This window comes from Cydia pomonella, chromosome 12, assembly GCF_033807575.1.
Source record: "Cydia pomonella isolate Wapato2018A chromosome 12, ilCydPomo1, whole genome shotgun sequence".
Taxonomy (NCBI): domain Eukaryota; kingdom Metazoa; phylum Arthropoda; class Insecta; order Lepidoptera; family Tortricidae; genus Cydia; species Cydia pomonella.
This window is the reverse complement of record NC_084714.1, coordinates 5,396,200-5,417,608: the sequence shown is the minus strand read 5'-3', so window position 1 is coordinate 5,417,608 and position 21,409 is coordinate 5,396,200. Positions and strand designations below refer to the sequence as shown.

General features: G+C 35.7%; 1 long non-coding RNA gene across 1 annotated transcript; it reads left to right on the top strand.

The window, feature by feature from the left end:
* The first annotated feature begins 5,746 nt into the window (after positions 1–5,746).
* LOC133523312 (uncharacterized) lies at positions 5,747–7,809 on the top strand. The gene is made up of 2 exons (XR_009800214.1): positions 5,747–6,033; positions 6,121–7,809. It is a non-coding gene; the product is annotated as an uncharacterized LOC133523312 (long non-coding RNA).
* The last annotated feature ends 13,600 nt before the right edge of the window (positions 7,810–21,409 follow it).

Genomic DNA, 21,409 nt, shown 5'->3' with positions numbered 1-21,409 from the left:
CAACTATAGGTGTTTAAAACCTTTTTAGCAAATATGGTTGGTAGAATTGATTAAAAATATCCAACTGAGGATCGTTTACTCCTTTTAAAGATAAATTGTGAAATCGTTTCCCGTATGGTGCAAAATAACTGTTTGAAAAGGAATGAAAATAAAACCTGAAGGAAATATTAAGATACATTGCCAAGATATGCGTTTGCCAGAAAACGTATACAAATTAGGGATAAAATCCAACTCGATTGTAGAATTGTAGATTTCTAATAAGTTCTTATAAGTATATACATATTACCTATAAATTCTAAAATAAACAAATAAATAAATAAATACTATAGGGACATTCTTACACAAGTTGACTAAGTCCCACGGTAAGCCAAGGAAGCTTGTGTTGTGGGTACTCAGACAACGATATATATATACAAATACTTAAATACATAGAAAACATCTATGACTCAGGAACATCTGTGTTCAACACTATATCTAATATTGTAAAATTAAAATTAAACTTAAACCTACAAATAAAATTTTAGCAAACTAAGAAAAGACAACAAGATTATACAAATATACACATACATATATAGGGGGGGTAAGCCAAGAACCTCACCAAAAGTCACCAAGGGGGAGGGGGGGTCAAAAATGTAGCCGAAAAAACCTCGCGTGATGTGTGCACAAGCCCATATCAATGACATTTCGAATATTGATCGTCCGAGATAGTAGGTACTTGCATTTAGTAGCAAATGTATAAACTCATACCAAACACTAATCAATATGTAATCAAGCCCTACGGCAAGTGTACATGCTCGTACGTCGTCGTCGTTGTCGTTATCAGAAAATAAATCATTGATTATCTCCAAAATGCAGTTAATTAGAAAACCGGTTTCGGGAAAGTTAGTTAATTTGAGCTCTTAAGCAACGTGTAGTTGAGTGGTAATGTATTATACTAGTAAATAACCGGCCAAGAGCATGTCGGGCCACGCTCAGTGTAGGGTTCCGTAGTAACTCTTCCGTCACAATAAGCTAAACTGGAGCTTAAAGTATAGTAAATTGTTAACCAAGGGATGAAACGGTACCTTTCACCTGAGTTAAACAAATAGGCAAATTTGCATAATCAGTACCTAATTAAAATAAGTCTTTTTACTATGAAGGGAAAACTTTTTGCGATAACTCAAAAACAGCTAAACTGATCATGTCCGCTATAGTTTTCATTTAATGTCTTTCTTAAGCTCTACTTCCACGATTTTTTTGATATTTTTTGGACCTATGGCTCAAAAGTTAGAGGGGGGGGGACACATTTTTTTTTTCATTCGGAGCGATTATCTCCGAATATATTCACTTTATCAAAAAATGTTTCTTGAAAACCCCTATTCGTTTTGAAAGACCTTTCCAACGATACCCCACACTCTAGGGTTGGAGCGAAAAAAAAATTTCGCCCCCACTTTACGTGTAGGGGAGGTACCCTAAAAAAAATATTTTTTTAGATTTTATTGTACGACTTTGTCGGCTTTATTGATTTATATATCCATGCCAAATTTCAGCTGTCTAGCACTAACGACCACGGAGCAAAGCCTCGGACAGACAGACAGACAGACAGACAGACAGACAGACAGACGGACATGGCGAAACTATAAGGGTTCCGTTTTATGCCATTTGGCTACGGAACCCTAAAAAGGGTAAACCCTGTGTTCCCTTACGGAACCCTATTGCTAAGTAATTACATGGTGTAATTTGGGTTGTCTGAGTACTTTCGTATCAATGTGTAGCGACGTTTTGTTGTCAAGACTTCAGTACCCTTAGTGTAAATAAATTCGATTTTGAAACGTGACGTACGCGTTTGCGTTTAGTCTCATTTTGTATTGGATTTAGAAAGAGCGCGCCAAGCGGGACGTTTTGGAAACTCAAAATCCTATACAAAATAAGACTTAACGCAAACGCGTTCGTCACGTTATGATGTCGATAAAATTTACACTAGGGGTACAGTACCCCTGTAAATTTAGTCGATAGCGAAACGTGACGTACGCGTTTGCGTTAGGTCTCATTTTGTATAGGTTTTTGAACAGCGCGCCAAGCGGGACGTTTTGGAAAGTCAAAAATCTCATACAAAATGACACTTAACGCAAACGCGTACGTCACGTTTCGCTGTCGAAAATATTTACACTAGGGGTACTGGTTTTAAAATTACCAACTTTTTAACAATTGACTTGACGATGAATTGTATAATGTTGACATGACATTTTAAATGAATCTTTATAATGTCTTATAGTGTTTATAAGTAAAATAATCTAATTTATAGTTTAATAATAAAATTGTCGGGTAAATAATAATAAATTCAATTGAACTGGTAGACTCGGATGTAGATATTATACTAACCTATACCAAGACACAACTAACAGGCCAATTCTAGTTTCAGTTATTAGATCTGTACCCCTAGTGTAAATTTTATCGACATCATAACGTGACGAACGCGTTTGCGTTAAGTGTCATTTTGTATGAGATTTTTGACTTTCCAAAACGTCCCGCTTGGCGCGCTGTTCAAAAACCCATACAAAATGAGACTAAACGCAAACGCGTACGTCACGTTTCAAAATCGAATTTATTTACACTAGGGGTACTGATCTATTCGATTTCTTCAACCAAAAATGTTCTTGACAGTGAGAGATCAGTATCATATTGGAAACATATCTAGCTAGGCCTATTAAACGCTTCAAAATGTAGACACAACATTTATTATGATTGAAGAAAACACACAAAGTGATTTAATTTGTTAACAAATACTTAGTGTATGTCTGTCAATTTTTTTTTACGTTATTCCTGCCCAGAATCACGAGCTTTTTGATCCTAATAGAAGAAAAAGAGTGTCCTAAAATGTTAATACATTTTTCGTTGATTCTATTCTGTTACCGTCATACAAAGTCTATAAAAAAAAATGTTGGAATATTTTGGTTCTCCCAGTTTTATTAGGATCGAAAGAGCTCGATTCTGAGTAAAAATATAATAAAAAAATCACAAATTAAAAAAGTGTAATATACAACTTTAAATTAAATGGTTTTTCCAACCTCTGTAGGTATCTTAGTTTTATTTGCAAGGAGTTAATTTAAGTTATCAAATTGCCTGCTAGATGTCGCTGTACCGTGTATTGAAAATCCTAGTTCGCAGTGTTAAGATTTTTCCGAGAAACATGACGTCTGGCAGTTACTTGAGTATTATCAAGTTTTTAGAACAGTAGGGAAAAGATGGTCGGCTCGTTATCATTTGTCACCATACTTGTCATGTCACGTTCTAACAAGTAAAGTAAGTAATCGCGAAGATGACAAGTAATAAAAATGGAACCATGCTTCCACCGCAGGTGTACAGTCAAGGTATTAAATGTCGATACGGACAAAGTGACAAAAATACGTATACACGACCTTATTGCCTATATATTAAGGTAGTGTGTACATATTTTTGCCACTTTGTCCGTATCGATATTTAATACCTTGACTGTACCTATCCGATTTTTTACATTATTGTATTCTAGTCAGTATAGGTTCATTTTATCGCTTTAATTTAAGGAGGTTTATAAAATAATTAATAGAATCAAATCAGGCGTTTAAGGTTGTTTACATTACGTTACTGTGTCGAACATTTAAAGGGCCATATGTACTGTAAAACGTTGTACGATACATGTGCGAATAGGAAATTCGCAACTCGTGTCGATTTAAAACACTCCCTTCGGTCGTGTTTTAATTTATCGCCACTCGTTTCGAATTTCCTATTTTTCGTACTTGTATCGTAATGTACTATTATAGTTCTCCAGTTTAAGAGAAACCTCTTAGTATCTGTTGTTGGAAAAATTTGCTACCATCTAGGTGCTAAATTGTTTGCTCGGTTAAGCATTTTTGTTATTTTTAAGGATATTTCCATTCCATTTTAGTCCTGTCCAAATTAATGTTGGTTTCGTTGGTAACGTAAATCCATTTCACAATTTCTTTTTTAACATTCATGTAGATGCCGTATCTATAGTCGAAGTAAAAATTTAATTTTTAAAATATTCATGGATTTTGTTATGATTCAAATCTTTTTTTACAAGCTTTTAATTAACTTGCCCTGTTATTATGGTAGCTTGCAAGCTAAATTTGACCCACCCCGATTTCCGTTTGAGGTGAAATTTTGCATACATATCTTAATCAGTTAACAATGCAATATTTTGATGACATGGAGCCGATCCGATGATGGAGACAGGAGGTAGTCAATGGCCATATGGTAACTTGTGATAAAACAACGCAAACGGATAGTATCGTAGGCGTCCATAGGCTATGGTGACTGCTTACCGTCAGACAAACAAGCATACTGCCCATGCTTGTTTGCCACCGACGTGGTATTAATATGTCTCGATGAGTATTAGTTGCATCTGGAAAGAAAAGTATAGTCAGCGATAAAAGCTTGTACCAAAAATGAAGATTTTTGCACAAAATCTTATTTACATTTAATCGGGTCACTTGGGCATATTTCTACTTACTATTTTATTGTTTCGAACCCAAGACTATTACATTTCAAAACGTAATATCTAAACTACATTATAAATATAAAGTAAAAAACTTGTAGAAAATGAAGACAATGAACATAAGATATTTTTTTCTTATTAGATATAGAAAAACGAAATATAAGCTTATTAGATAAAGACACCTGCAACCTGCTACTGTTAAATTAAAAATATAAAATGATTTTAAACATCAGTTCAACTTGTATCATCGCCTTGTTTGCTAATATGGATCTTATCTGGTGATGCAGTCGGAAAGTAACCAAAGGAACTCCTCGTTGGAAAAACACATTGACATCGAGTTTGGCCTAATTAGAAAGGTATCGAGAAGTCCCTACTTGATATATATGCAAATTAGCATATAACAAAACACAAAATATTCTTTCTGTTCTCCGGCCTGAAAGCAACCAATTTTGTCCCGTCGTGCTAAGCGAAGTTGCCGTTTTAAGTCGAAGGGAAAAATAGTACACACACCTCGGTCAGTAAAAGGTAAAGTCTGAGATAACATCGACGGTCCCAAGTAACACTGTCGGATCTACAAAATCGTCATTTTCGTTTTATTGCATTAATAATCTTAAAACATTCAAATTTATAATGTGACATTTTCAGAATTTTACATTTCTCTCTATTTTCCGAAATAATATGTCACAAGAATGTCGTATCTTACACAGCGTCCGGTTTACAATGTCGGATGACGCGTTTGCAACAATGTTAGCGGGTGCGCGGGTAGGGCGACGCGGTCGTTTGTGCCAGTACCCACAATATTGTATGGATAAGCGCCGACTTCGCGAGCTCCTCGGCACATATTTAAAAAAGCCAAGAATTTTTGATGTTTTAAATCATTATGGCAAAGTAATCGGTCCAAACGGATGTTACAATCAGTTTTGGCTGCAGGCAGTGAAAATATTCCACGAAAAAAGAAGAAACAAAATGCCGTGAATTCAAGTCACATCCTTTTTTCTGAAGATAATATGGGTAAGTACAATGTCACTAAAGTATAAATATTACAATACTGGTTTATTGTTTAAAAATACCATACGTGGTGTTTCTTGTGGTTTATTTAGATTTGTTTTGACTAGGTTGGTGTGCCCATACTATAATGTTGGTTATGGTAGTTGCGACAATATTCATTGGATTATGACAATCTATTGTGTTGTATGTGGTACTTCCGACATTGTTACATGGAACAAAATTATAACTTATGTCGTAAATAACATATCCGACGTTATTTCATGGATATAAAATTACTGCTTATGTTCTATGTTACACTACCTTCATTATTTACGGAAAATTAATTACTATTTAGGTCGTAAGTTACACATCCGACAATTTTGTATGGATTTTATCAGATTATTTCTAGTTTTAAGTGGCATAACTGACTACTTTAAAGAGACTTTGTATTATTTATACCTGCTGAATGTTTCACACTTATCTAAACTTATGATTTGTAATGAAGTAGTAGTATTGAGCACTTGCCCTTGCACTTGTATAAGCCGTAACGCTTTAGCCACATACGCCTTAGAGTGAGCTACCATTTAGTTTATTACGTTTTATATACTATCATGTTTTTAATCACATCAGTGAAAACTAATAATTTACGTGTTTTTAAGGTGCACCAGAATCGCCGATTCCAGAGCATAATGAAGATGATTTAATCCAGTTGCAATATTTACTCGGAGATGTTTTTAATGACGAAAATGAAAATGGCAATTGTGACGAGGATGTTTCACCGATTCCAGGTGAAGAAGAAATTATACCACCATCATCAGCAGATTTAAAAAAATATGAAATTTCTACTATAAGACCAAATATTGCTAGTTCAAGTGCAGTTAACGTTGCTGTAATTGGAAATCTTGATGTAAAGTTAGAAAACTTCCCTGAAATGCCTACAGAAATAGATAACCTGACGAGCAGATCTCCTCGTATCTTATCAGGTATTATAGAGGTAGAATCTACCGCAGGATAAATTTCCAGGCATGCATAATATTATCCTTACATCATTTCGTGTGATAGATACTACTGTTTTAGATTCAGAAAATAATCCACAAAATGCGTCTGATACACCAGTTCCTTCTCCTATTCACTCATCTCATCATAATTGCAATAGCCAATTCTGCTCGAATTGTTCGCCTATTCAGAATGATTCTACATATCCAGATTTTGATGCTCCAACGCCATCAACGGTTGCATCTATTGGCGGCCCTTACACGCCTTCTACAAGCAAGCCACGTAAAAAAACTTATAAAACTGACGAGAGCAAAAAAAGAAAAGTCCATAAAGAAAATTGTACTGTCTATAATTGCGGTGATAAAACAGGGAAATGCTATATGTGGCACGAAGGCATTGCAAAACGTGGATCTAATGAAGTGTCTAGTTGTCTGTACAATTTTATAAAAGAACATGCTCAAAAAGGTGTCGAGGAATTTCGCTTTTGGTCTGACAACTGTGGCGGTCAAAACCGAAATCGCATTGTTTTTACATTGTATATGCTCGCAGCCAGAGAATTTAATGTCACTATCACTCATCGATTTTTAGAAAAAGGTCATACTCAAAACGAGGTTGATAGCGTCCACTCCGTGATAGAAAGAGCTAGTGTGCGTAAAATGATTTATGTTCCTGAGGAGTGGTACTGCTTAGTTCGTTGGGCGAAGTCAGAAGGTGAGCCATATGTTGTTTATGAAATGGGCACGAGTGATCTTTATAATATCAAAAAGTTGTTAAAAACTAAATATTGGGCAAAGAACATATCTAATGAAAAAGTGCAATGGAACGTCTTAGGGAAGTGAAGGTGAATAAAACAGAATTCGACAGGCTTGAATATAAATAACAAATTGGCCAATTTCCAAAAACAATTGTGGTTGTTAAGTGTCCAACTCGCAACAATACACAGCGATTAGCAAAAGAATTTCAACTCATGAATGCTTATGATGGACCACTTCCCTTGACCTATGCTAAACACAAAGATTTAGTCGATTTGTGCAATAGTGGTATAATCCCGGAAAAATACCACCAATTTTATAAGGCTCTCACTCACCAGGAGAAAGGCCAAAAGAAAAAAAGAAACGTGCAAGGTGATTCATATACTGATAGTGATACTGATTAAAGGTCGCGTTTCTTCTTCTTTAAAGTGCAATCCTTTTTGCTAATTAATGACATATTTTGTTGACTATTCGTTTAATAGTAATCTGTGATTTAATGTTGATTTGAATCAATAATATATGTAATATATATATATTATTTTGTTTTTTCTAGATCAATATATTTCTCATATGTTGGAATAAATCATATATCAATTAAAATGTTTTATTTTAAACACATAACACAACATCTAACTGTCGTATCTTACCACTAGAAGAAATGCACAACACAGGTAATTTAGTCGTAAATGACACATGCGACCCATATTATTATCTATTGTCCAATAAAAAAGGCGTTAGTGACATATACGACCATTTTATATGAACCATGTCCAAACAAAAAAGTAGTATGTGACACATCCGACAAAATCGTTTAGGAATCTCTAGGCAAAAATGTCGGTTGTACTATTTCTGAGGTTTCCTCAAGTATTTTCTTATTTTTACTTATGCACATTTTAAGAGTATCTAAAAATAGTAACTATTCCCAAATTTTATAAGTTAATATCATAATTTGACGATTTTATAGAGTCAAAACCTGTTTGCAAAACTTTGATTGGCTCTGCTGGAAAGTAGTCATTTTGCAGATCCGACAGTGTTACTTGGGACCGTCGACATATACCTAATTATTGGCTGAGGCAAAACCGAAATATTGTTATTACATATACCAATTTTGACATTTATAATTCCTACTTTACCATACGGTAATGACACTTATGTGGTGATAAACATAGGATAAACTTAATTCTTGGTTAATCACATTGACACCAATGGCAATTATTATAGTAATTTTTTTTTTCTAAACACAATTTACCTTTTGAACAGTCGGTTAACAACATAACATGGTCCGTACTATAAGTTGGGGCGCGCGTTTTTCATTAGGCTGCGATCACATTAGGCGGCGGACAGACGGCCGGATTATTGGATCCGACGGACGAAAGACTTCGATCCGTTGCCTTTTTTACTTTTCTTACCCACCCCATAGACACAGTGTACGGTGTGAGAACAGTACCTACACGTGTTTTCTTCTCGGGTCAGAGATGTAGGGTTAGAGCCGGTGTAGCTTTATTTGACGTTCATAAGTGCATTGTAATATGCCTACTTGAATAATAAACTATCTTTATCTCTTTATCTTTAAATATGCTGTAAGTATTAGAGCGTTTACACATTGCCCGATCAGAGGGAATAACAAATCTAGAAGGGAATGAATGAAAACGACACAGATAAAAGATGATGATGATGATAGGCAAATATCAAGGGTCAATATCAATGTTAAAAAACGACATAGAAATGAAACAAAAATGTAAGGAAATGAGAAAATAGAGGAGAAATATAATATTACAGCGATTTATAAATCAGGTTTATTATTCCACTGATGACTGAGTGTGAGAAAGTGATAGAGCGAGAGATGCCTGTAAGTAGTGTTGTATAATGTAGATACTTTTGTTCTCAATATATAAGTATGACTGTCTCCCAATTTGTGCCGCTTTGGCTTTAGCTGTTAAGGTACAATTGTAAACTAAAACAAATAAACAATAAACAATTACAATTGCATAAAAATCGAATGCTTTTCTCTCGCTTATGAGAAAAAGTATAAATAAAAACGTATTAAGCATAACTACTTTATTAAGTAATTAAAACAAAACTATTCTTTCCGGTAAGATTATTTTAGAGATTCAGATTTATACCAGTTGTAATGTCGTTGGCATTATTCATAATCGTGTTTCTGGCCTCTAGTTATGAATCGTTTATCTTTATCTCTCACTTTGACTAATGCATTTGTAAGAAAGGGATAAAACATAATCAGGCCCGTTTAAGTTTTTGAATAAGGGGGAAAGAATTTAATTTTAGTGCTTTTTCGTACCTTGTCACAGTGACAATCAAGTGGGGAAGTAGGTTATCTTCACACAAACGCACCGCGCGCGGCTTGTATGTGTGTGCCATAGTATCTTTACGTCGCCGCACGCACACTCAAAGAAAAGCCCCGTCTGGCGCACTGAGAAACGGGTCGAGATTTTGTTTGAGCGCGCGTGCGGCGACGCATCAGATACTATGGCGCACACATACAAGCCGCGCGCGGTGCGTTATATGAAGATAACCTACTTCCCCACTCTTTGTACTATGTTAGGGACCTCATACTATTGTCGCTGTGAGAAGGTATTTTGTGACCGTATTTAGGTACTTACAGTAATATTTAGGTACTGTTTTAGAACAGTACACTGCGGGACCGTCTGGAAACCTTTTCCTCTTATTTATTGCTTATACGAAACGAATTGGATATTTGTAGAAGGTTGAGATGTTCGCAAATGGAATATTAGGGTTTATTGTGAGCTCAGAGGGATTTCAACGATTTCCAGTCTGACTTGCTTATTTCGGTAAATTGGTATAGAAAGCTGCTTCAAACACATAAATGAAAACGTTAGGTAATAGGATAAATAAATAGCAGTAACTTATTAAATATGTAATGGAGATAAACCATAATGGATATAAGCTCCGGCTGTGGAATGAGCTCCCTGCCGAGGTTTTCCCGAGGGTATACAGTATGGGGTTCTTCAAAAAGGACTGTACAGGTTTTTAAAGGGTCGGCAACGCGCATGTAACACGCTACGGCTAATAGGCTACGGTGACTGCTTACCATCAATCGGTCTGTATGCTTGTTTGCCACAGATTTGGTATTAAAAAAAAAAGCAGTTGGACCCGGGTATGTCCAAAAGTAGGTACGTCATCTCGCTTTGTGTGGTAAAAGTACCGTAGTATTTTATTTTACCCAACTATAAGGCGAATTCGAACGTATATTGGACAGTCTTTATTTTACCGTTCTGTCGCCATGCATGATTTATATATCCATGCTAAATTACTGCTTTCTAGCACTAACGATCACGGAGCAAAGCCGCGCACGGACAGACAGACAGACATGGCGATACTATAAGGGTTCCTAGTTGACTACGGAACCCTAAAAACTTAGCCCATTCAGAGCAAAAGACAATGAACTTTACGTCTTCGATTAAGAAATCGCCTATTCACTCTCAGCTGATATTGCCTTCTCTTTCCCACTCGTGGAAAATCACACTAGGGTAGTTTCATCTCTCTCGTTCGGAGTGACGTCATAACAAGGTCGTGCTCTCATTAAATAAACAAGGAATGAAGTACGTTTGTTCAGCGGGGCCAGTATAAGAACGGAATAATATTTGAAAATCGGCTTTAAAACTTAACGCATTATTTTATTATTTACTCTAAATATTACCTAAAGCATTAATTTGAGTTTTTTGTAAGTCTAAATCAATTAGTATTTTAAGGCAATTAGTAAATGTACCAGTGATATTGTGCTAGTAGTTAGCACCTTTAATTTTGAAATAATTTGGTGACTAATAGACACAAGGACAATAGATCTCGTTTCTCACTGTTTTCTGTATACTATTTTTAAGAAAATTTTCTCTTGACATTTATAACATCATAGAGAAATAATTAAATTTTAAGTGCTTACTCCATACATAGATAATACCCATTTATAATTATTTTTATACAAGCTTAGCGAAAACTCATTTAAGACAATATTCTAGCTTACACATATACAATTCTTAGTACACATTTTAAGTAAGCTTAAAAAGTATTTACTTATTACAAGTGTAACCTCCCTCTGCCTTCCATACAACTTATTATTATTAAGTTAGGAAATCTATATGGAGTGAGCACACAGCTTACTTATTTCTCTATAGTAACAGAAGCGGTGGTGGCCGAGTGGATATGACGTCCGACTTTCAATCCGGAGGTCGTGGGTTCAAATCCTGGCTCGTACCAATGAGTTTTTTGGAACTTATGTACGAAATATCATTTGATATTTACCACTAGCTTTTCGATGAAGGAAAACATCGCGAGGAAACCTGCATACATCTGCGAAGAAATTCAAAGGTGTATGTGAAGTCCCCAATCCGCATTGGGCTAGCGTGGGGACTATAGCCCGAGCTCTCTCGCGCATGAGAGGAGGCCTGTGCCCAGCAGTGGGACGTATATAGGCTGAATTATTATTATTATCTTATTATTATTAACAGAAATAATTATTGTATAGTATAAACATATTTTTTTAATAATATACAATAATAATCCTACTTACAGTAAGTACCTGTAAGGGAATACTTACGAGTACGTAATTTTTCAGTGCCACGACATGCATTAATGCAGTACCCGCATACGCTGTGGAGTTGTGGTCCCGCCGGGCTGATGCTCGTTTTAATTCGGATTCCGACCCTTCTTCATTATCTTATTACTTAGCCAACTTTGTATACTGCGATCGATGCTGTTTGATACTTTGGATAAAATTAATAGCTTATACTTATACTAGTGGATCTGTGAGCTGTGGACCTCGCAAATCCCCAGGATGCTCCGCCATTTTGTAATATTTATTAAAAAATCTTCGACAATGAATCTATTTAATTATCAAATCTGCTCACCGAATTTCACGAGACTCGATGGAAAAATGCGACCTGTAGACGAGAACTACGCTTTCGCTCCGTCAATTATACTTGCCTCTTTTAGGTTGCAGGTGCTCATGGGCGACCGTAATTGCTTACCATTATTAGTTCGCTTACCATCAGAGTGCGTAGATATTATGCCAATCGTTAACGCTTCGTCAGAGAACGAAACGTACCTATTTTCTTGCACTAATATGGAAGAGTGACAGAGAAAGATAACTATGCTACGCTACGGAGCGTAAACGATTGGCTTCTTGTCCTCGCACCCAGGTAATTCGTCTGCTCGTTTGACTCCTAGAAGTCCTAGATCATAAAAACATATTTAAAAAATACTCAAGTCTCAAGATTGTTCATTCCAACTACTCTTAAGACGGTGTTCTAAGACTTTTAAGCGTTAATGGCGTCGCCTTGACCACGCGCAACTCTCGCCGAGTTATTCTTGAACTGGGTCAGAAAGTCAACTTTAACTTTGTAGGTCAATGAACAGTCTATATTTTTACACTATCTTTGTACTTTTCTTTGTGTATTTTAATTTGTTTTTCAACTTTGAGGATTAGCGATGTACCTATCTAATCTAAACTCACGTAACTTTTTAGGTCCATAGACTAGACTGGTCATAACCAGTCTATACATTTTAACTATCTTTATACTTTTCTTTGTGTATTTTAATTTGTTTGCGACTTTGGCGTTTTGGGGAATACCTAAAATTATATTCAGTTTTAGCAATATTGGTGTCATCAATGGCGGCGCGTTCATTGAACTCGATTTCTTAAAGCTTGCCTTAATTATTCTACTGGCTAGTGCCTTAGCCAATTCTTGGGATCTATGGCCCGACTCGAACTTTAAGATATATTAGGTCTAGATAAGATATGGATCAGATAAGACAGTGTCAAAAGTGACTATTTTTTTTGAAGAAAGGTCACACTTATGGAAGGTAGAGGCAAGGAACAGAATCTCCATATACCAAAAAGTATCCGACAAAAAACCATAAATAGGTGGCGCTACAATACCTAGAATACTTGAGGAAAAAATCTAATCATAGACAGCGCACTTCACTCCGTCAATAACGCCGAGGTTCTTAGCTACTCTAGCGCTACTCTGGAGAAATTTGGAACTATTATTTATAGCTGACAGCTGGACACCTTTGCAACCGTTCTGCCTAAGGAGATTTTGTTCCTCTCCTCCTCTACCTTCCATGGTCACACTGACTTGATCTGTCAGTATCATATTGGAAACAGAACAACTAAAACTAGAATGGACCTGATAGATATATTACGTAATGTTGGCATGAAAGATTCATGTTATTTCAAAATGTCGTGTAACGTGTTAAAATGTAAGCGTAACTTACATTACTCTAAGCACAAATTCAATTACTTTTTTCAGGGGGCGCCACATGCTTTCGAAAATTGTCATATACTTGGAAATTTCGACCCATGCCACCGAGCCTGAGTGGCCGAACGGTTCAGTGCCCCTAGTGTAAATTTAGTCGATAGCGAAACGTGACGTACGCGTTTGCGTTAAGTCTCATTTTGTATGGGTTTTTGAACAGCGCGCCAAGCGGGACGTTTTGGAAAGTCAAAAATCTCATACAAAATGACACTTAACGCAAACGCGTACGTAACGTTTCGCTGTCGAAAATATTTACACTAGGGGTACAGGCATCTGTCGCGTAAACGGAGGACGCTGGTTCGATTCCAGCCCCGGGCTGGTCTTGGATTTTTTTTCTTTGTATATGACATTTATTTCGTTTGTAACTTCCATTGTATGGCGGCGACTATTTTCGTGTTATTTTTACTCATAACGTTTAACTGCCTAGTTAAATACACTATTTAATTAGTTAATTTTCGTGTCACCACATTCTCGAAACCTATTTCAGCCAATTACTACCCTAGGAGAAAAACCGTCTACATCGGCGCCGTCGGAAACTTCAAAGGCCCTTTGATGTGCCGACGGCGTAGAAGCTTTTGGTTCACTTGTTTCGTTATTTCCATTTTTTTCAAGTTGTCCTATAATAAGATCTGTTTAGTATGTATGTAGAGATATCAGTCAGAATTTTGATATAAGTAAATATAGTACATAAACGAAAATTAGAAGAACCATGGTAAATAAAGTAATTTATTTAAAAAAAACCCTAAACCGACGAGCGTGTATGAGGAATGTCATGAAAGTGAAGGAAGCGAAAGAGGTATGTCAGGATCGTAGCAAGTGGAAATCCGTGGTCTCTGCCTACCCCTTCGGGAAATAGGCGTGATTATATGTATGTATGTATGTATGTATTTAAAAAACATTAGGTGTGCTGCACCTATACTTAATTCTAAATACCCTCGATCAGATCCTAGGTATGGTTTGTACCTGGCCTATATCGTCGGCTGTTCAACGTGGGGACGCCGCTGGTGTTATGGGGACGTTTGTGCCGGGTACTTACCGGATTATGATATAGGTTATGTCTTATTATTTTTATTGTACTCACATTTTTTAATTAGTTTTGACGATGCGTGTTGCAGATGACTTATGTGTAAATGGGCATTCTGTTTTGACGAAACCTGAGGTGGATGAGCTTTCTGTAATGTGACCGCTGTGGACCTGATGGCGTGCTAGTTTTTGGTTAAAAAAGGTTTAATTTTAAATAACTTTTATTTTGTTGTGTGTTTATCACAGATTTGTCCCTGAGTTATGGATGTTCTCTAAATTTTTAAGTACCTATTTATCTATATGTATATACTCGTATTATATACATTGTCGTCTTGTACCCACAACACAAGCCTTATTGAGTTATTCGATTTGTGTAAAATTGTCACATAATATTTATTACAGGAACAAAAATTTCATGTAAAACATAGACTTTCAGATTAATGTCTTTAATAACAAAACTTCCGTGAGACATACATATATTAAAAATGGGACACTCACACGTATTTTAAGTCGAAAAATGCTCGACATGTTTCACTCCTCCGTACCGAGCAGTGTCTTAAAATACGTGAGCGACACGTTTTTAATATATTTAATACCTAGTGTGTCTTTGTTAGTGTTTTATACAACTTTACTTATTCCACGAATTCTAAAAAATTGGTTATTTCTACTTGAAGCTAACTTCAAGAAAATACAAGCTCGTCCCCCAAAGAAGTTCGTATAATTTTATTTATTCATATTTTACATGTACCTTATAAGAATAGAAAACTCGGGCAACATCTGCTTTAGGAAAAAATATGGGAGTTTTAAGGGGAAGCGATAACGTAGACGTAGATAATGAAATTTGAGGACTTGAATAAAAAAACATACCATAGCCGTAAAAACACTTTTTATTTCACACCTCAAAATTTAAGGATAACGTAGTTTTAGGTCACAAATTTCCAGAGCCAAGGTAAATTAACCTACTTTTTAAGAATCTCAATTTTTACATTCAATAGCTTACATTCGTTTTAAGAGATAATTTTTGCAGTATTTTTTCCATATACCTTCAAAATAGTCCATGGGCACAAATACTTTCATTGGTTTCAAACACTTACATATCATATATCTTATCTGTTCATTTTAGAAGGAATTTGAAGAAAAAGGGAAATATCAAAAACGTGTATGATTACTCTTTATATTTCGCAATATTGCATGCAAAAAATACGCAAGTAAGTATGACAGATAAGCACTAATTTACTAGCACTTTATTGTATCGTGGATACTACTGTTTTAATCAAAATGGAATTCTGCAAAGTAACGCCTGATTCAATAATATATTGTTGGAATTTTACAGAAAAAAATAACTTAACATTTATTTATGATTTTTTAGCTTGGTATCTGTAATCTGTACATTTGGTAGAGGTCTGTTATATTTATTTGCGTATTTATTTGCACGGTGGGAGACTAGAAAATTAAATGCATGCAAAAAATACGCAAGCGCAGTGTATAATAATAACACGTTATAATTTCGCAGGTTAACAATGTAATATTTTTGTTTTAACTGAGAGACTTTTTTTCACTTACCATCTGTAGCATACTACCCCTTAACCGGCATCCCGTCGCCCCAACCCCCGGATTATAGGGGGGTGCACTCACTGTATCTTCGACACAAAACGACGCATTACTGAACAGAGATGCCGGAGCACGGACTTTTACGTACGTTACGTATGATTCTTAGATCATGAAATAGCTTCACTTTTCGAGTAGGTACAGTCAAGGTATTAAATATATACACGGACAAAGTACTAAAAATATGTATACATTGCCTTAAAGTACAGGCAGGTCGTGTATACATATTTTTGCCACTTTGTCCGTGTTGATATTTAATGCCTAGTAAGATAACCTTCACGTAATTTTCTGGTTTTATCTACTTTCGTGTATTTTAATTTAGTCACTAACGACCCTATTCGAACGTTTCTTCAAACAAAAGCGTCACTTTTGATACTGACATACGATCCATATCGTATCCAGACCTAATGTATGACGTATCTTAAAGTTCGAATCGGGCCATGTCTTTCGTTAGTGATAACTGGCGTTTATTCTGTGGACATTGCAAAAGTTAACGATTCGGATTTTTTTTTTAACTTTCACGACACAATTTTTAAGAATTAGAAGGTAACATGTTTATGACCCAATTGTGACATGCCTCCAAGGAGATATCGGAGCAGCCAAGGCGCTCACAAATATCTTCACACGCCTCTACTATCAAGGCGTTAAAATGCTTGTTCAGATATCTGTGAGCACCTTGGCCGCTCCAATATTTCTATTACTATAGAACCCAGTTCCACATTGTATTTAGTTGTCATAACAACACCTAGAAAGGGGAACAAAAAGGGGAGCAATCTTGAGAATGCTCCCCCGTACTATAAATTGTACAAATGCGAGTCATAAATTTCATCACCAAACGCACTAATGTAGCGTTATGCGAGAGATGCTGCATTTTTAAATAAATGTAACGTCTTGGGGTTACGCCCTGTATTCTTGTGGATTTGGTTATCTAGGGAAATATTTCTGTACGTTAACAGACAAATCATACCAGTTAGTGTTCCGTACGAAACTTTGTTCACGGAACACTTATGGGATCACTTCGGTCTTGTCAAGCGGTTAAATGCGTTTTTTTATCAAGAAGATACTTAGGTCATACTGAAAGTTCCTGGAATCTTAATTTTTGTTAAATCCTTGACATAATTTTCAAATAGCATTCCTAAAATGTCACCACCGAACAAATTGTATCTAAAAATAGACAATTAATTATATTTTCTACAAATAAACATTTTTATTGCGTGACCTCTAAATGGCTAATTCTAGAAATTTTCAGTATTACCCACGTAGCAGACATATCTACGAGCCATGCTACATTTTTTTTTATTAAAAAATATTCGTTGGGTCAGTTGGTTATGTGCATTGGACCGGTGTTCCAAATGGGCGGGTCTTGCTCGAAGCCGTGAATACCTCCCTTTTTTAGGGTTCCGTAGCCAAATGGTAAAAAAACGGAACCCTTATAGAATCCATGTCCGTCTGTCTGTCTGGTTATGTCACAGCCACTTTTCTTTTACATGTAGAAAAAAAATAAACTTGACAATTTGATTAACATAATTGTACTCATATTTCTAATATACCTAACCAGCCTATTACCAATTTATTTCTAGGAGGGTGAATAAAAGGAAGTAAATAAAACAATATTGAAATAAACTTCATTCATTCAAATATCATTTATTATAAATACCGGCCCGATTCGAAGAATGATTACGACACGTTCAAGATCTTAGAAAGATCTTTAAAAGATCGATAACTAAACGACATGTCAAAATTGACGTTTATTTCGATTCCGCTGTGATCCCAATAAGATCTATCTACGATATTTCTAACGTCAAAGTGACATTGATTGCCCGAATCGAGCTTTTTCTGTGAATTATACGACATACAAATGATATCTAAATGAGAACTGATCTAAACCAGAACTTATCGTTATCGTATCTCATTCTTCGAATCGGGCCGCTAGGCGAAAAATCGCTGTGATAGCATCACCAAAAATTTCACATAAACTAAACCCAAAAATACGCACCAAAAACAAACAGACCTTCTAGACGCCACAGGAACCGGAAGTGCGGGACCGGAAGCGGCGGCCATTTCCCGGAACTCCCGCCCTGCGTTAGAACATGTCACATAAATCTGCCCTGGGTACGATACATAGATAATTTATTCCTTTTTGCTGTCATAAAATGTTATGGGAATATTGAGAAAAACATTGGAAATAGAAGAGGTAAAACATTTAAGGTTTGGATTAGACTATGTCACATTAGTACATTACGATACAAGTGCGAAAAATAGGAAATTCGAAACGAGTGGCGATAAATTAACACACGACCGAAGGGAGTGTTTTAAATCGACACGAGTTGCGAATTACCTATTCGCACATGTATCGTACAACGTTTTACAGTACATATGGCCCTTTAAATGTTCGACACAGTAACGTAATATGCTAATTTACGCACTAGCGCTATAAAGTAGCTACTGTAAATTATGTAATTGTATCATGTCGGTAGTCAACAAGGATAGGCGATAAAATGTTATTAGAATAGAATATTGAAAAACATTGAAAAGTAACAAAGGTCATTTCATTTAAGGTAGGTACTGCCAACCGGAGTGAATAGTGACAGCTGGGGTTAATAGGGGCAAAACTTAAAAAAATACTTACACAAATTATATCATTCGATTGAAAATAATAGTAGATTTTATATGATACATTTTGTGTGGGTATTTTCTAAGAAATTCTCAGGTAAATCACATTTAAAGTTTTATCCCTATTCACCCCAACCGACGCTGTTCACCCCGGTTAACGGTACCGTTTGAATTCATATTGCACGTTGTCAAAAACCCCTTTTTACTCGGCATACAAAAAATTAAAGTTTTCACATTATTTCACTAGTTTAAATAATTAACTTCTAAAATGTTTATAAAGAACAAATTGACACTCGCCTTACACTACGAATTGCATCCAATAAACACCATCCAAAACAACATTAACACGAAAATTGCCGGCTGCGACAAATGAGCCGGCGATTTGTGCAAATTGTACAATGTACAATTGTATAATTAGAGACCATTAAATAATGAAGACTATCATTCACGCACAACGTCCAGCGCCGCATGCCTCATTAAGAAAAGAGCTGGGAGTATGAGTACGCTCTTTTCTTAAAATTGTAGGCCGTTAACGCACGCTGGTGCCTTCAAAGAAGAAGACACTACCCTCTGGTGTTAGAGGTGTCCATAGACGACGGTAATTGGGTGAATCAACTTTTTTTGTTTTGTTATCCTGTCCCGTTGTCCAAGGGACAACAGTGGCACAGTTTGTTTGAAGAGACGGTGTATGCCGTTCTATTAACAAGCTTAGTAGGGGGCCCAATATGGACATTGGTTATAACGACCACAAAAACGCAAGTTTGATACATTTAAGTACCATAAAAACAGTATTTCAATGAACTTTTGTCCCCTGGACAACTAATCGTAACCATGGCAACGAGTGACGCTAAAAAGTTGATTCTCCCAATTGCTTATCACTGTATTGTTCATGAATAAAGATACTATGACTATGACTATGACTATGACTATTTATACTCGTTTGCCTCCTATAGGTATATATTATTTTAAAAAAATAACAGTATTTATTGTTTTTGTTTAGATTTGTGCTTAGTAAATTGTCGACATACTGCTATGTTTAAAATCGAAACATAAAATTTACAACTGCAACGCGAGCATAGTGAGCATACCAACATTTTTATTTTCATTGCGTTACCATATGTATGTATATGTATGTATAGTAGGAACATTATTGCTATAACCTTCTGCCTGCAACTTTCAATGAAATGAGCGAAAAATATATAAAAACAAAATACAGTTTTCCAAGAAAACCCCATACATAGGGTGATCCTCGTCATAGTAACAAATCATTAGATTGCGAAGACCTATTGAATGGGACATATTTTGTTTCTGTTGGTGGGTGGGGACATTCCTGCCCATGGTCCTTTGTTTTGCTTTGAAAAGGTTAAGAAGCGAAACAGGCGAACAACCTGCTTTACTGGCCTATCATGGCTATATTTCATCTCTTTTCCAATATGGAATTATCATGTGGGGAAACTCGACAAACGATAACAAAGTATTTTTAATTTAAGATAATTGTATTCGTGCGGTATGCGGATTTGGTCAAGATGACTCTAGTAAAACTGTATTTAAAAAGCTGAATAAATGTATACGTAATTTTCTTCAGCCTTTGTCTTTTATTGATCTCTGTTAGATAATGCAAATCGCCGTTAAGCAGTAATCTTTGAGTAAATTAGGCCAAATACTCTAGCCACCAGTCCTTATTTTTACTCGTCTCTGCTACAAAGTGCAAATCGGCCGTTTAGCAGTAATCAGCGACAGACTAATCACTAATTGCAAGACGGTGCAATCTTTGAGTAAATTGAGACAAAAAGGAATGCTTGGGGCGTTTGTGGTGAGGCGAGAAATTATGGAGGAGGCAAAAAATAAACGTTAGATTCAGACTAAGCTTACTCTACGTGGCATTTGCAATGATAAAGTGTGGCTATGTCATCATTAATGACAAATTTCTATGAAAATTAGATGTTTATGATGACACTTACTCACTTTGTCCTATTCGTCGTTTCAAACATAGCTTACACAATATGACGTTCGTAATAACACTTTCTCAAATAAAAATAAAAATATTACTTTTCTAATCCGCGAACAGCAAAGCTAAGAATCTGTTCGTGGATTAGAAAATTAATATTTTTGTTTTAATTACGAGTAGTATGGGTTTCTGCAAAGGAACGCCTGATTATATTCATGACACTTTTTCACTTCGTTCTATTCATGTCGGTTCAAACATAGTTTTTATATTTTTTTAATGTTAAAACATACGAATTAAAGAGAAATGGTTTTTCTTAAGCGTTTCCAAATTTGCAACACTTTATTCAGTCAAGAATGAATACCCCAGATAAATGGAATTATCAAGGAAAGATCTTTACCACGTGTTGGTAGTAATACTAGTAATTAATTCAATTTGTATACGAATTTCTTTTTGATTTCTGCTTTTTAATAGCAAGAAGATTATTTTGCTAAAAGTTTATGATCTAAAAAGTAGGACAATTTTCTTGACCCCAGTGACACGAGCCTTTGGCTCTCATGTTTCCTTTTCCAAGCCTAAATGTACCTTAATTAATAAACTGAATTTTGAAAGTTTACAAACAAAAGCAACGCATCCAATCTTACAAGCTCCCAACAAATTAAAATTGTTAAAACTCCCCGGACAAATGAAATTATCAGGGGACCGTTACCACCTGTTG